Genomic DNA, 15,668 nt, shown 5'->3' on the forward strand with positions numbered 1-15,668 from the left:
GAGGAGAAGAATGCTTTAAAAAGCAAAATTGGCCAGATGGAAAAAGTGATAAGAAAACTCTCTGAGGAGAACAAATCCTTCAGACAAAGAATAGAATTCAGGGAGATTGATGAATTTGCCAGAAATTAGGAATCAATACTTCAAAACCAAAAATATGAAAAATTAGAAGAAAATGTGAAATATCTCATTGAAAGAACAACTGATATGGAAAACAGACTTAGGAAAGATAATTTAAAAATTATTGGAATAGCTGAAAGTCATGATCAGGAAAAAAGTCTTGACATCATGTTCAAAGAATTACTACAGGAAAATTACCCTGATATTCTAGAAGCAGAGGGTAAAATAGAAATGGAGAGAATCCACCGATCAACCCCCCCCCGAAAGAGATCCCCAAAAAACCAACCCCTAGGAATATTATAGCCAAGTTCCAGACCTTCCAAGTCAAGAAAAAATATTACAAGCAGCCAGAAGGATACAGTTCAAATATTGTGGAGCTGCAGTCAGGATCACACAGGACTTAGCAACAACTACATTGGAAGCTCTTAGGGCTTGGAATATAATATACCGGAAGGCAAAAGAGCTTAGAATACATCCAAGAATGAACTACCCAGCAAGGCTGAATGTCCTCTTCCAGGGGAAAAGATGGACTTTCAATGAACCAGGAGAATTTCAAATGTTCCTGTCGGAATGGCCAGAGCTGAGCAGAAGGTTTGATCTGCAGATACAGGACTCAGGTGAAGTGTAGAGAGTGGAGGAGAAGAGGAAAATATGAGGGACTTAATGATGATGAACTGCATGTATTCCTGCATAGAAAAATGACACTGATAATACTCATTTCAACCTTCTCAGTTAATAAAGCAGGTAGAGGAAGCTTTTATAGCTGAAGCACAGGAGAAAGCTGAATTCAAAGATAAAATATGGTGTAAAAATGGAGTCAAAAGAAAAAAGGGAAATGTAATGGGAGAAAGAAAAAGGAGAGGGGGAATAGGCCAAGATATTTCATATAATAAGATTTTTCTTTAATACAATGAGCTATTGCAATGATATGAAAGGGGGGAGGCAAGGGTGAATGAGGGAATCTTTTTCTCATCAGAGGTGGCTAGGAGAGGAAATGGCATATATACTCAATGGGGTATAAGCATCTGGAGTAAGAAGGGGGAAGGGGGTGATGTGAGTGATGGAGGAGAGGATGGACCACGGGGGGAGAGTGTTAAGATATAACACATTTTCTTTTTACTTCTTGCAAGGGGCTGGGATTGGTTGGCCTGTCAGGGACCATAGGGTCAGGTGGATGCTGGGCCTAATGGGTGGTATGGGGGCTCAGGGTCTCTTGGCCCCAGGACCAGGGATCTTACTTCTGTGCCACTTGGCTACCCTACAACAGAGTCAGAGTGAAAGGAAAGAGATAATATAGTACATGGTAGTGGAGAAATATGAAAGGAGGGCATTGTGATCAGCAATGGCAATGGTGGAAAAATATGGTAGTAACTTTTGCCATGGACTTACCATAAAGAATGTGATCCATTCACAACAGAATTGTTGGTGTTGGAACAAAGACTGAAGCACATTTTTTATTATTATTTTTTGGGGGGGGTTCAGGGCAAATGGGGCTGGGTAGCCTGCCTGGAGCCACATAGCAGGGTGATCATTGGTTGTCTGAGGCTGGATTTGGACCCGGGGGTTGCTCCTGGCTCAAGTGGCAATGCTCTGTCTGCCACCTAGCCACCCCTACTATTATTACTATTTTATTTTATTTTGGTTCTTTTTTTTCTTTTTGAGGGTTTTTTGCAGGGAAGTGGGGTTCGGGTGGCTTGCATGTCACATGACTGGGTGATTGTTGGATATACGGGTCCAGATGTGGGCTCGGGTGCTCATGGCTCCAGGGCTTGGTGCTCTGTCCATTTCGCCACCTGGCCATACCTACAATTATTACCATTATTTTTTTAATTATAATTTTTTCTCTCCCCTTTACTTTATCACTCAAGCAAGTCTATATAGGTGGAGGGAGTATTTCCTTTACTCTTAAACAACAATATTTTATTAATGTAAAAAAAACTTCACTTGTACAAAATGAGAATAAATATTAAAGACTGATTAAAAAACAAATGAAAATAAAATTTTAAAAAAAGAAGTTATCTTATGTATTACATCTTTTTTCTCTCTCTCTGTTTCTTTCTTCTGTTTGGATTTTATTCTTCTCTTACAACCTGATCAATATGATACTATGCTTAGCAGGTTTCAAATGTGGAGCCTAAATCAAATTGTTTTCTGTTAGGGGAAGAAATTGGAGGGAGGTATAAAATTATAAAACTCCAAATCTAGTAAGGGAAAAAAAAACACCCTTGTATGGAATTGAAAATACAAATAAATGAAATATTCAAAAGAAAACAATCAAACAAACAAAAAGTAACTGATTTGAAAAATAGATCCAGGAGTGATTATTTAAAAACTGTTGCACTACCTGAAAGCCATGATCAAAATAGGAGACTAGCTATGATCTTTCAAGAAATTATCAAGAAAAACTTCTCTGATATTTTTAGAAGTAGAGGGCAAAATAGAAATTCAAAGAATCCATCAATTACCTTATAAAAGTGATCACCAGATGATAATTTCCAGGAATATCACAGTCAAATTTCAGAGTTCACAGGTCAAGGAAAAAAATATGTCAAGCTGCTAGAAAGGATCAGTTCAGTTATCATAAAACTACAGTCATGATAACAGGAGAATTCCTTGTAATATAATATTTTGTAAAGGGAAAGGAGCTTGGATTACAACCAAGAATCAACTACCAAAACTGAGCATACTTTATCAGGACAAATGTTGGACATTTAATGAAATAAGAAACTTTCAAGCTTTTCTGATGAAGTGACCAGAGATGAATAGAATATTTAATCTTCAAATATGAAACTCAAGGGAAAAAAAATCCCTGTAGGAGTTAAATATGAAGGGATAATGTATTGAAAATATTTTACTAAGAGTTAAGAGGAAAGTACTAGGAGAAAGGGAAAGGGGAAAGTAGCATGAGGTAAGTTATTTCACATAGAAGAGGAAAAAAGAAAGATATGAAGTGAAATGGAAGATGGGGGGAAGTAAAGAAACTTATTCTCAATGGAATTGACTCAGATTGGGAATAACATACACACTAAATTGTATATAGAAATATATCTTATCCCTCAGGAAAGTAGAGGATAAGGGAAAAAGAGAAAAACAAATAGAATTATAGAATGGATATAGGAAAATACAGTTAGAAAAAGTAACTGTAGGAGAAAATATTGAAACAAATTTCTCTGATAAAGGTCTCATTTCCCAGGCATAAAGAACTGAGTCAATTTTTTTTAAAAAACTAAGGGTCATTCCTGAATTGAAAAAAATGATCAAGACAAATGGAGTTTTAGGAGGAGTTTATCAATGTGATCAAGTCCAAATTTTTTAAAAAGGTCTTTTAACTCACTATTCAATAGAGAAATGCAAATTAAAAAATTCTGAGGTACATTACATTATGCCCATTGTATTGGCTAATACAACAGAAAAAGAAAATGACAAATGTCTGAGGGGATGTAGTGAAATGAGCAATTTGGAATTCTGACCAAAGGATTATAAAACTATATATTCCCTTTTTCTTGCAATTCCACTATTAGTCTGTTTTCCCAAAGAGGTGAAGATGGGATGGAAATGGACCTGTCATAGAAAGATATCTATAAAAGTTCTTTTCTGGTGGCATGATTTTGAAAATTAAGGGTATAATCATCAGTTGGGTTATTTCTGTACAAGTTGTGACATGTGATGTGCTGGAATGTTATTCTGCTATAAGAAATGATGAGCAGGATGCCCTCAGTAAAACCAGGAAAGACTTACATGAGCAGATGCAATGTGAAATTTACTGAATACCAAATAACAGCAATATTATAGGATTATTAGCTGTGTAAATGACTTCATTTTTCTCAGCTCTAAGATCCAAGGCAATTCTGAAAGACTTATTATAAAGAATACTTTCTAACCCAAGAGAAAGAAGTGATACTTTCTGAATACAGATTGAATCATACTTTTATGCTTAAAAATGAAACAACATTTGGCAATGATCAACTATGATGGACTTAGCTCCTTTCAGCATTCAGGGATAAAGGACTATTCTAATGGTTTTGTGATCAAAAATGCCATCCACATCCATCCAGAGAAAAAACAATGGAGTTTGACTGAAAAGTATATCCTTTTAACTTTTTAAAACTTGTTTTACATTGTTCTTTCTTTGTCTCACAACTTGGCTAATATGGAAATATGTTAACCATGATTGTGCATGTATATATCAGATTACTCACCATCAGAGAGAAGGGGAGAGAATGGAGTGTAGTAGAAAAATTTGGAGCATGTGGGATTTTTACATTTTTTTATGATTTCTTTGGGATTTACACCTAGAATTGGAATTGCTGGGTCAAAGGGTATGAATAATTTTATTGCTCTTGGCATTGTTCCATATTGCTCTCCAGAATGGATCAGTTCAAAGCTTCATCAGCAATGCATTAAATTTCCAACCATCCTACAGTCTAGCATTTTTAAAGACAAAGTCTATTTCAGCTATCTAGTCAATGGCAAAGAGATTACTTTCACACATGTGTTAGTGGAACAAAGATTGCCTGACTGTCTAATTTCCAGAAAAATTTTCCTCATATCTCTTCAATTGATGCTTTCATATTAGGTGACTTGGGAATACACAAAGCTCCTTTTCATGTGTTTCTGTAATATGTTTGTTTATCAAATAGGGATTTAGTACCTTAATTTATCTCAAGTCACTGTGAATCTAAAAGTGCCTTGATATTACAAAAAGAACTATTAAATTATCCTCCTCCTTATGAGTTCTTTGCTAATTCATCTTGGCTAATTCTCGGATTACCCCAGTAGGACTGACATGACTTTACTCTAATCCTATCAGGTAGTAGTTGAATTCCAACGATCCTTTCTGGTAACCAATATTTTGTGCTCCAATTCCATTTAACTCAATTTAGCAATTAGCTTTTACAAATGGACATTTATTTTAAAGGTATAGCAACAATAGGAATAAAAATATTTCTCCTTTTTATCTCTTTTTTTATATATCACTTTTCTTCTTTATTCCACCTAATTTAGGGGGACAATGGACACAGATAAAACAAAATTTAAGCAATTTATTTATATTTCCCACTGAGTTCATATTCAAATGTCACATTTCATCCCAGTAATAAGTATCTGAGTTAGCTGTTGTTGGCCCAGGCCTGTGACACTACCCTTTAATGCATCAGATAGACTAGAGATAAAATCTGACATGGTCATTACAATTATGCCCTACACATTATGATTTTCCTCATGTCAATTTGGATATAACACTGGTCCACATAAAAAATTAAATGGAAAATTTTCATGAGTTTTGTGGAAGCCTCAGGCAATATGCAAAGGCTAAGAGACATTACAGAAAAATTTCTAAAACTTAGAAATTCATAAAAATAGTGTAGTATTGTATATCAAAAGATTTTATATATTAATAACATAAATTTACCCAAATTATATAATAAGTTGTTGTGAATACTCCACAGGAAAAGGAAAAATATCACCCTTCTCTGGTACAAAGGGAGGATCAAAAAATTTTCTCTTGGTTTTCCAGGTACCTCACCCCTAACATGTAAAATGTGGAAGAGATCAGATATACTCCTCAACCTGAGGGAAACTCCTTCCTGACTACTCACAACTTAAAGAGTAGCAGTCATCTCTAATCTTTACTTAAGGCTAAAAAAGCATGTAGGCAAGAAAGTAGGCCCAATATTCATATACTACATGATGGCCTTGAATAGGAAAGGCCCTTCTATAAATCAAATGTTGCCACACAGGAAAAAGTTTTAAAAATGAATTGAATTCATCCCCTACCCCTTTTAGAAAACAAAATGAAGGCAATCCAACAGGTTTCTAATTGTCTACTGGTCAACAAAGCAGTGTAAGTAATAGAGTATCTGTATGTTATAAAGTTCATGTGAGAATAATATCAAATGAGTGCTGATAATGCCAGAAAAAAATTGTTAGTGCCTAGCTACATAGTCATGTGATGTTTGTTTTACATTGGTTCAGAGAGAGAAGTGTAGCAGTCCTTTTCCATATAAATATGCATTTATATGGAAAAAAAGAAGAAATGGAAGGAAGGAAGGAATGAATGAAGGGAGGGAGGGAGGAAGGAAGGAGAGAAAGAAAGAAAGAATGAAAGAAAGATAAAGATATGTCGATAAAGCAGACATGTATGTAATATATTTACATATAAATATGTATATTTGCATATATGACTTGTGGGAGAGAGAGACAAAGACAGACAAAGAGAGAAGCAATAAAGTAGAAAAAGTAATGAAGTAAATCATGGAAATTTATTTTTATTTCAAAATAATTTTAATGATGTTTCATATTGATTTTATTATACTGTAAATTTTTGAAGCAAATTAAACATTAAAAAAGAGATTGCCATTACTCTTATTCTTGGTAGAAAAACAAAAACAAATAACGAAGAACTTTCTTCAAATGGTGAAAGAGCTCTGCAGTATATCTTGAATGGCTGAACAGAGCAGTCTTAAGTGGGCTTCGTGTGTGTTTGTGTGTGTGTGTGTGTGTGTGTGTGTGTGTGTGTGAGTTTGTGTGTGGCACTTGTGCTCTTGCTAAACAGTAAGATTCTTGTGATAGGGTTTCAGGGGATAAACCCAGATTAAACCCTATAACAAGACCCTTGGCAAACTGGCTGATAGTCTCTTATCCTACGTTTCACATCTCCCAAACAAAACCCACACATTTTTCCCCTATCTATTTTAAAATAGAAGCAGGTGCCCTAAATCAAATATGCCCTTGCATAGGATCACTTTCAACCCCTTCCTTCTACTAGCAAATTAACAAACTTCAAGAGGGAAAAACCTTAAGCAGCTTCTCCAGGTAAATCATATTCAGTCACTTTCAGCTACTGGGAATCTTACCTACCACCTTCCCACCATTATTCTCTCCAACCTTTTGCAATACTCATCTGGGAAGAGGAGGAGAAACAAATTCAGGCTCAACACCTTTTGAAAGCTTTCTTGGAGATTGACCTTATTCCTCACTATTACCTGATGATTTTTTTCTCTCTCTCACTTTGATGAACCATTGACCATTTAGGAAAAAACAATTATCTCCAGTTCTCTCACTACATTCTCTCATTCTCATTTTCCTCTATGCCAAACCAATTTTAGCTTATTTTTCCCCAGCCAACCCATTCAATGAACCTCTGAAATTTAAATTCCATAATGGAAAAATATCCTTGTACACTCCTTTCATCGTTTAGCCTACACTGAGAACTGGCTTCCCCTCTGATGACCCTGCATCCACATCTATACTCTCTTAAGATTGACTGTAACTGATAAGGAAATCAAAGCTATAGATAGTAATATAAAAATTACTCTAAACCATTACTGATTAGAGAAATGAAAATTAAAGCATCTCTGAGGCACCACCTGGCATCTCTCAGATTGGCCAACATGACCAGAAAGGACAATAATCAATGCTGGAAAGGATGTGGGAAATCTGGGACACTAATACATTGTTGGTGGAGCTGTGAACTGATTCAAACTTACTGGAGAACAATTTGGAATTAACCCCAAAGGACAATAAAAATATACATACCCTTTGATCTAGCAATGTCACTACTTGGTTTATACCTTGAATAGATCATGATAAAGGGTAGAAACATCACTTGTACAAAAATATTTATAGCAGTCCTGTTTGTGGTAGCAAAGAAATGGAAATTGAATGAATGTCCATCAATTGGGGAATGGCTGAACAAATTGTGGTATACGTATGTTATGGAACACTATTGTTCTATTAGAAGCCAGGAAGGATGCAATTTTAGAGAAGCCTGGAAAGACTTGCATGAACTGATGCTGAGTGAGATTAGGAGAAGCAGCAGAAAATTATACACTCTAACAGCAACATTGGGGGGGGGGGGTGTGATTATCAACCTTAATGGACTTGCTCATTCCATCACTGCAATAATCAGGGACAATTTTAGGGTATCTGCAATGGATAATAGCATCTGTATCCAAAGAAAGAACTGTGGAGTTTAAGCAGAACCAAAGACTATTACTTTCAATTAGAAAAAAAAATGCTTTATGTACTATGTAATTTTGCTATATCTAATATTTTATTTTTTCCTCAAGGATATGATTTTCCTCTCACAACACTCAATGTTGCTCAATGTACAGCATGCAAACAGTGCGAAGATTATCAGAATAACTTCTGTGGGAGGGGGAGAAGGGGAGCCAAGGTAGAGTGTGAAAATATGCAAAATTAAAATCCTTACCAAAAATGATAGGTAGAAACTACTATTATATATAATTGGAAAATAAATAACATATTTATACAATAAAAAAGATTAACTGCAACTTCTCTAAACTCCAGCTTCCTACATAGAGTCACAGAGGGGAGGAGTATTTAGAATCCTCCTTGTTTCCCACACTGTTACTTCCAGTAACAGTTACTCTCCTTTACTTCCTTTGCTTAGCAATCTTTCTCCCTAAAATCTAAAAGCTCCAACGAATCAAAATTACAGTTCTTTATAGTGATGTCATCTTCCTTCCTTTATAAAGGAGTTTAACTCTCAATTTCATGTCTTTCTCTCTTCCTCAATCTCTACCCTTATATTAGAGGACATTAATATCCACATAGATTTTCTTCAAAATCTCTAAACTCCTAGTTGTTTAGGCTTCTTAAATCCCATGTTCTTCTCTTTTACTTCAACTCAACCATACTCAGAAATGATTAGTCACTAGATCATATATATATATATATATATATATATATATATATATATATATATATATATATGTACATATATATATATATATACATACTTTCCTAATTAGAAACTAGCCAAGACCTTCTCTCATTCATCATCCTCTATGCCTCAAGATTATTATACCTATTATTAGCCCTCATCAAGGATCCAATCTCTTCTACTCCATTAATCTCTACAATCCTTGATCATTTTTTTCAAACTATTATGCTTGCTCTGATTTAAATCTTTTCTTAGCTCTACCCTCAAAATTTAACCTTCCTCCATTCTGGCAAATAATCTTACCTCTTACCTTACTGAATAAAATTGAGGACTATTGACATATCTTCTTCTTCTTTTTTTTTTTTTTTAGATTTTTCAAGGCACTGGGGTTAAGTGGCTTGCCCAAGGCCACACAGCTAGGTAATTATTAAGTGTCTGAGGTTGAATTTGAACCCAGGTACTCCTGACTCCAAGGCCAGTGCTCTATCCACTGTGCCACCTAGCCGCCCTGTCGTGAATATCTTCTAATGATCTCTTTTCCCCAAAATGTATTCCTCTCCAAATCCTTCTTAAGAAGGCAAGCAATTTAATATAGATTATACATGTGCAGTCATGCTAAAAGTATCTCCATATTAGCCAGATTGTGAAATATAAAAGTTACAAAAATTAATTTTGCTTCCAATTTATTTGTCATGCCCTTTAATATATATATATATATATATGTATATATATATATATATATACATAAAATATAGAATGAATATATATTTTTCTGTATTTAATTATAAGATGTTTTTATATTGTAATATATGGTCAAGTTGTGTGAGGTTGTCATATACCACCAAAAATATAAAAACAAAACAAAAGCAAATATACTCCTTTATTTTTCTATTTAATTTCCTTCAGGGATTTATAATATCTAAATTTTCTAAAATCTCTTCATTTCCCTAAACTCATTCTTTTTAAATTTTTTATTAGATTCCTTAGATTTATATAGATTTATTTTAGTAGATTTATCTAGTTCTGAGAGAGGAAAATTGAGGTTCCTTACTTTTATTATTTCTTCCTTTAACTCACTCAACTTTGCCTTAAAAAATTTGGATGCTGTATCATTTGGTACATATGTATAGTACTCATCTTGTTTCATTTTCTATGGCACATTTTAGCATAATGTACTTTTCTTGCTTATCTCTTTTAAATGGAACTATTTTTTATTTTGATATTGCTGAGATCATGATAGTCATTCATGTTTTTTTTTCTTTCAGTCAAAGCATGATAGATTATACTCCAGTCCCTTATTTTAACTCTGCACGTGTCTCTTTCAAGTGTGTTTCTTGGAAATAATATATTGTCAGATTCTGTCTTTTTAATTCCTTCTGATTACTGCTTCCTTTTTACTGATGAGTTCATCCCATTCACATTCACAGTTATAATATGTATTTTCGTGTGTTATGTTTTTTTGTTTATTTACTCTGTCTCTCTCTGTCTTTGTCTTTGTCTGTCTCTTTCTGTATCTTTATCTTTGTCTCTTTGTCACTCTTTCTCTATCTTTCTATCTGATTCTTTTTCCATCTCTTTCATTCCTCCTCAGAAGTCTGCTTTTCTTCTGACCACTTTCTTCCTTAATCTACCCTCTCTTCTAACAACTTCACAGCCCTTTTCCCCTACTTTTCTGTAATGTAAAATTAGTTTCTCTAACCAACTGATTGTGAATGTTATTCCTTCTCTGATGAGAATAAAATTAAATAATTGCTGCTGGTCACCACCTACCATCAACTGCAAAAACTTCCTTTTCCAACTCTTTTATGTGATAACTTCCCCTATTCTCCCAAACTCTTCCTCAAGTCTAGCATCTTTTTCATCCCTTAACTTCATTTTTTTAATATTATAATTTGTTTTTGTTTTTGTTGTTGTTGTTTTTGTTTTTGGGTTTGTGTTTGTTTTTTGAGTTTGTGTTTGTGTTTGTGTTTGTTTGTTTTTGTTTTTGTTTTTTGCAAGGCAATGGTGTTAAGTGGCTTGCCCAAGGTAATTATTAAGTGCCTGAGGCTGGATTTGAACTCAGATACTCCTGACTTCAGGGCCAGTGCTCTATCCAGGGCTGGTGCTCTATTTAAAAATCATTTCATCAAAGTCAATTTATACCTTCTGTTTATATATACTCCTTCCAATAATAATAATGTTCTTAGGAGATAAAATCATCATCTTTCCATCAGTAAGGCAAACAATTTAAACTTATTGATTTCCTTATGATTCCTCTGATTCCTTTTTATGCTTTTCTTGAGTCTAGCATTTGAAGTGAAATTATCTATTGAAATCTGTCTTTTCAACAGGAATGCTTGAAGGTCCCTATTCATTAAATGTCTGTTTTTCACCTGAAGGATTATATTCTGCTCTGTTGGACATCACTCACTGATGTAGTGGGTTTTTTTCCTCCAAAATGAAGGACAAACATTATTTAATATTGTTGATTATAATCCTAGTTCCTTTGACCTCTGGAATACCATAGTTCAAATTCTCTACTCCTTTAACATAGGAGCTGCTTAATCTTCTGTAATCCTGACTGTAATATTTAAATTGTTTCTTCCTGGATGCTTGTAGTATTTTCTCCTTGACTGGGAACTTCTTGAATTTGGCTATAAAATTGCTGGAATTTTCATTTTAGAGTGGCTATCAGTAGGTGATCAGTGGATACTTTCAGTTTCTATTTTACTACATGTTCTAGGATATCAAAGCCGTTTTCTTTATTAATTTCTTAAAATATAATGGTTTTGAAGTAGGTCAATAAATTTTAAAATGTAATTCCTGGATACATTTTTCAGGTCAATTTTTCCAAAGAATTTCCTGTAATCTTTCTGCCTATTTGCCCAGTTCCCTTATTTTCAACAACTGGCTTGTCAAGATAAAGTCTGTGATGCACTTTGACATCTAGTAAGATCAACTTTTCCTGTTTACCTCTTATGTTGTCTTGGACTGCTAATTATTTTCACCCTGAACTTTTGCAGGTTCAATTCACTTCATCATTCAATTTGAGGCTTCATTTCAAATTTATTTCGAGGGTACTTTAGGAAAGTTCAATTGAGTTCCTGCTTTTACTCTAACATCTTGGCTCCAACTCCAGGGTAACTATTAATGATACTTTTTGTTTGTTTGATTTGTTTTTTTTATCACAAATGCCTTTACATCACTTTGGGAAAATAGGGTAATTTCACCTAAGAAAGCCAGTCCCTCTACATCTGTATTTGATCCTAATGCATTCCCCCTCCTTTTCTCTAAATTAATAAACCCTTAATCAGACCCTTTCTCTGGAAACTTCCACCTCTCTTTTCCTACCCTTTACCTCCATACTGGCTTTAAAAATACCCAAGGTATTCCCTATTCTTAAAAAATAAAATCACTAGCAACTACTGTCCTTTGAAGTTACAGTTTTATCTCTCAATTCTTCTTTGTAGCTTAATAAACACAATTTGAAAAGTGTGTACTGTCTTCCTCAACTTTAATTTGATCCTTAAACCTGTAGAGTTTGACTAGAGCACTCAACAGAAACTACTCTCTCCAAAGTTAAGAGTGAATTTTTCATCACCAAATCTGATTGTCTTTTCTCAATCCTTCTCAACATAATTTGTTATATTTGACATTGCTGACAGTTCTATCTTCCTAGATACCCACTCCTCTTTCAGTTGTTGTAAAACTGCTCTCTCCCAATTATCTTCCTTTCAATCACTTTGCTCCTTTCCAGGATCCTTTGCAGGATCCTTGTTTGCTTCATCATCTAGACAGAGGGAGACAGAAAGTTTCATTCTCTATTTACCTTTCTTCTTAACTTTATCATATTGTATTTTGTTGTACTTCAATTCTCCAGATCTCATTGGTTTAACTATCAATTCTATGATGATGTGTTATAAGTATTTATATATGTGTTTATTGTTTCCCCACAAATAAAATGTAAATAACTTGTGAGTCAAGATATTTCCAACTTTTATCTCCTAGCATCATGCCTGAAATGCATTAAGCATTTAATAAATGTGTTGTGATTAAATGAACGGGTATCATTAACAAATTGCTATCTAGATTGGTTTAGTTTCCACATCAATCAATTCAGTTGGATGATTATTTATAAGAACTAAATTTTAGAAATGTGATTTGATGTCCCTTCATGTTTATTTTTTTTAATTTTATGGTGACGTGTAAGCAAACATAAGGAACCTTTCAGAAATGCAATGTCAAGTCTACTTTTATTCACATTAATTATTATTTTAGGGGCCAATAATACCACTGATGATTTAGAAAGTGTGTCATATATAATCTTTTGTTGTGCTGTAATATAAATAAATAAATAAAATACCTAATCTTTGTTCAAAGTTCAAATTAATTTTATACTTATAGCATGATCATCGTCTTTGAATTAATTTGTTCTGCTTTTTTCATATTTTATATGTCATTAGGTACTGTTGAAATGCTTATCAATCTTTTCTATCTAAAGTTATCTTTTATCAGTCAATTGTTACTCTCAAACACTCTCAGAACTGCAAATTCTCAGAATAGTCATGTTCTTTAGGTAAAAAAAAATTCTCCATATCTCAAATATTCCCTGAACCCAGGGGATTGACCTATCTCTCCAACTTGATTTAAAAAAAAAGAAAAAGGGGGCAGCTAGATGGTGCAGTGGATAGAGCACCTGCCCTGGAGTCAAGCATACCTGAGTTCAAATCCGGCCCCAGACACTTAATAATTACCTAGCTGTGTGGCCATGGGCAAGCCACTTAAACACATTTGCCTTGAAAAAAAAAGTGATAATGCTACTTTCCATATTGAATCAGTTAACCTATTCCTAAATTCCATGATACAGAAAGAGTTAACAACTTATTGCAGTATTATTAAATAAAAATAAATATTACTGAATAAATCTTATTTGAATAAGAAAATGTTGAATTGGAATTGTCTACTTTATTAGCAAAGTATTTTATTCCCATAAAATGATCTATGAAAAAAGAATTGCAAACCACAGAGAAATTAATAAAATTGATCTATTCAATGTATATTGCATATATATGTATATATACATATTACACAAATATACATATACATCCATACTAAAGAAAGCAAGAGTATAGAATTGTATTACATATCTATTTATATATTTATTCAATTCATATTTTATAAATGTTCATTGTTCATTTCTATCTTATAATATGAATATATGATTGACAAATAGCATTTTTAGGTATTAACGTATTTTAAATGAAGACCAATGAAAATAATTGTCTTCTTAATAAAATCATCTATTACTTAGAAATATGCTTCATTTTATGCATTACAGCAAATGAAGAAAGAAGGAAGAAGGTAAAAAAAAATAGAGGTGATGAGAGAACCAAGGAGGAAAAGGAAAAGTCTATACATATTAAGGGGATAAATAGAGAATGAGTAGTGTTTCAAATTCTGAATTTCTTGCTTCTGTTACAAAAATTTGATGCTTACTAATGTTTCAGAGTCACTTTAAAAATTTTTTAAATTAACTTACTTATTTTCATCCATTTGTATATGTGTAGTTACAAGTTGCAAAATTTCCCTCCACTCTCCTTTCCCACCCCACCCCTCCCCTCAGCAAGAACAATCAGGTTAGAATTTTATATACATATTTTGTTAAACATATATACAAATTAATAATTTTTGGCATGAGGAATTAGGGTTAAGGGAATACATATGAGATAATTTTTATATAGTGTTCATCAGATTTATAAGGGTTATTTTTTTTCACCTGTGTTTTGCTTTGTTCTTTTCTTCATATGGTTGAGGATAATAGTCCTTAACCAGTCAAATTCAATTGTCCTAGCTCCCTGGATTGTTTAGGGGAGCTGTGTCCATGAAGGCTGTTTATCTCAGAATGTTGTTGATATGTACATTGTTCTCTTTGATCTACTCCCTTCGCACAGCATTAGAACCTGTAAGTCAGTCCATGCTTCTCAAGAGCTCAACCATTTATGAGTTGTTTTTTTTAGGTTTTTGCTAGGCAAATGGTGTTAAGTGGCTTGCCCCAGGCCACACAGCTAGGTAATTATTAAGTGTCTGAGCTTGAATTTGAACCCAGGTACTCCTGACTCCAGGGCAGGTGCTTTATCCACTGGGCCACCTAAGTACCCCTGGTTTCTTTTTTTTTAATTTTATTTAATTAAAGATATTATTTGAGTTTTACAATTTTCCTCCCAATCTTACTTCTCTCCCCCCAACCCACCCCCACAGAAGGCAATCTTTTAGTCTTTACTTTGATTCCATGTTGTACAGTGATCCAAATTGTGTGTGATGAGAGAGAAATCAAATCCTTAAGGAAGAGACAAGGAGTCTAAGAGGTAACAAGATCACACAATAAGATATCTGTTTCTTTTTCTAAATTAAAGGGAATAATCCTTGAACTTTGTTCAAACTCCAACACTCTTTATCTGGATACAGATGGCACTCTCCTTTGCAGACAGCCCAAAATTGTTTCCAATTGTTGCACTGATGGAATGAACGAGTGCTTCAGGGTCGAACATCACCCACACGTTGCTGTTACAGTATACAGTGTTTTTCTGGTTCTGCTCATCTCACTCAGCATCAGTTCATGCAAATCCCTCCAGGCTTCCCTGAATTCCCATCCCTTCTGGTTTCTATTAGGACAATAGTGTTCCATGACATACATATACCACAGTTTGCTAAGCCATTCTCCAATTGAAGGACATTTACTTGATTTCTAATTCTTTGCCACCACAAACAGGGCTGCTGTACATATTTTTTGTACAAGTGATGTTTTTACCCTTTTTCATCATCTCTTCAGGGTATAGACCCAGTAGTGGTATTGCTGGGTCAAAGGGTATGCACATTTTTTTTGCCC

The sequence above is a fragment of the Macrotis lagotis genome, chromosome 6 (genome assembly GCF_037893015.1).
Source record: "Macrotis lagotis isolate mMagLag1 chromosome 6, bilby.v1.9.chrom.fasta, whole genome shotgun sequence".
In the NCBI taxonomy this organism is placed as follows: Eukaryota; Metazoa; Chordata; class Mammalia; order Peramelemorphia; family Peramelidae; genus Macrotis; species Macrotis lagotis.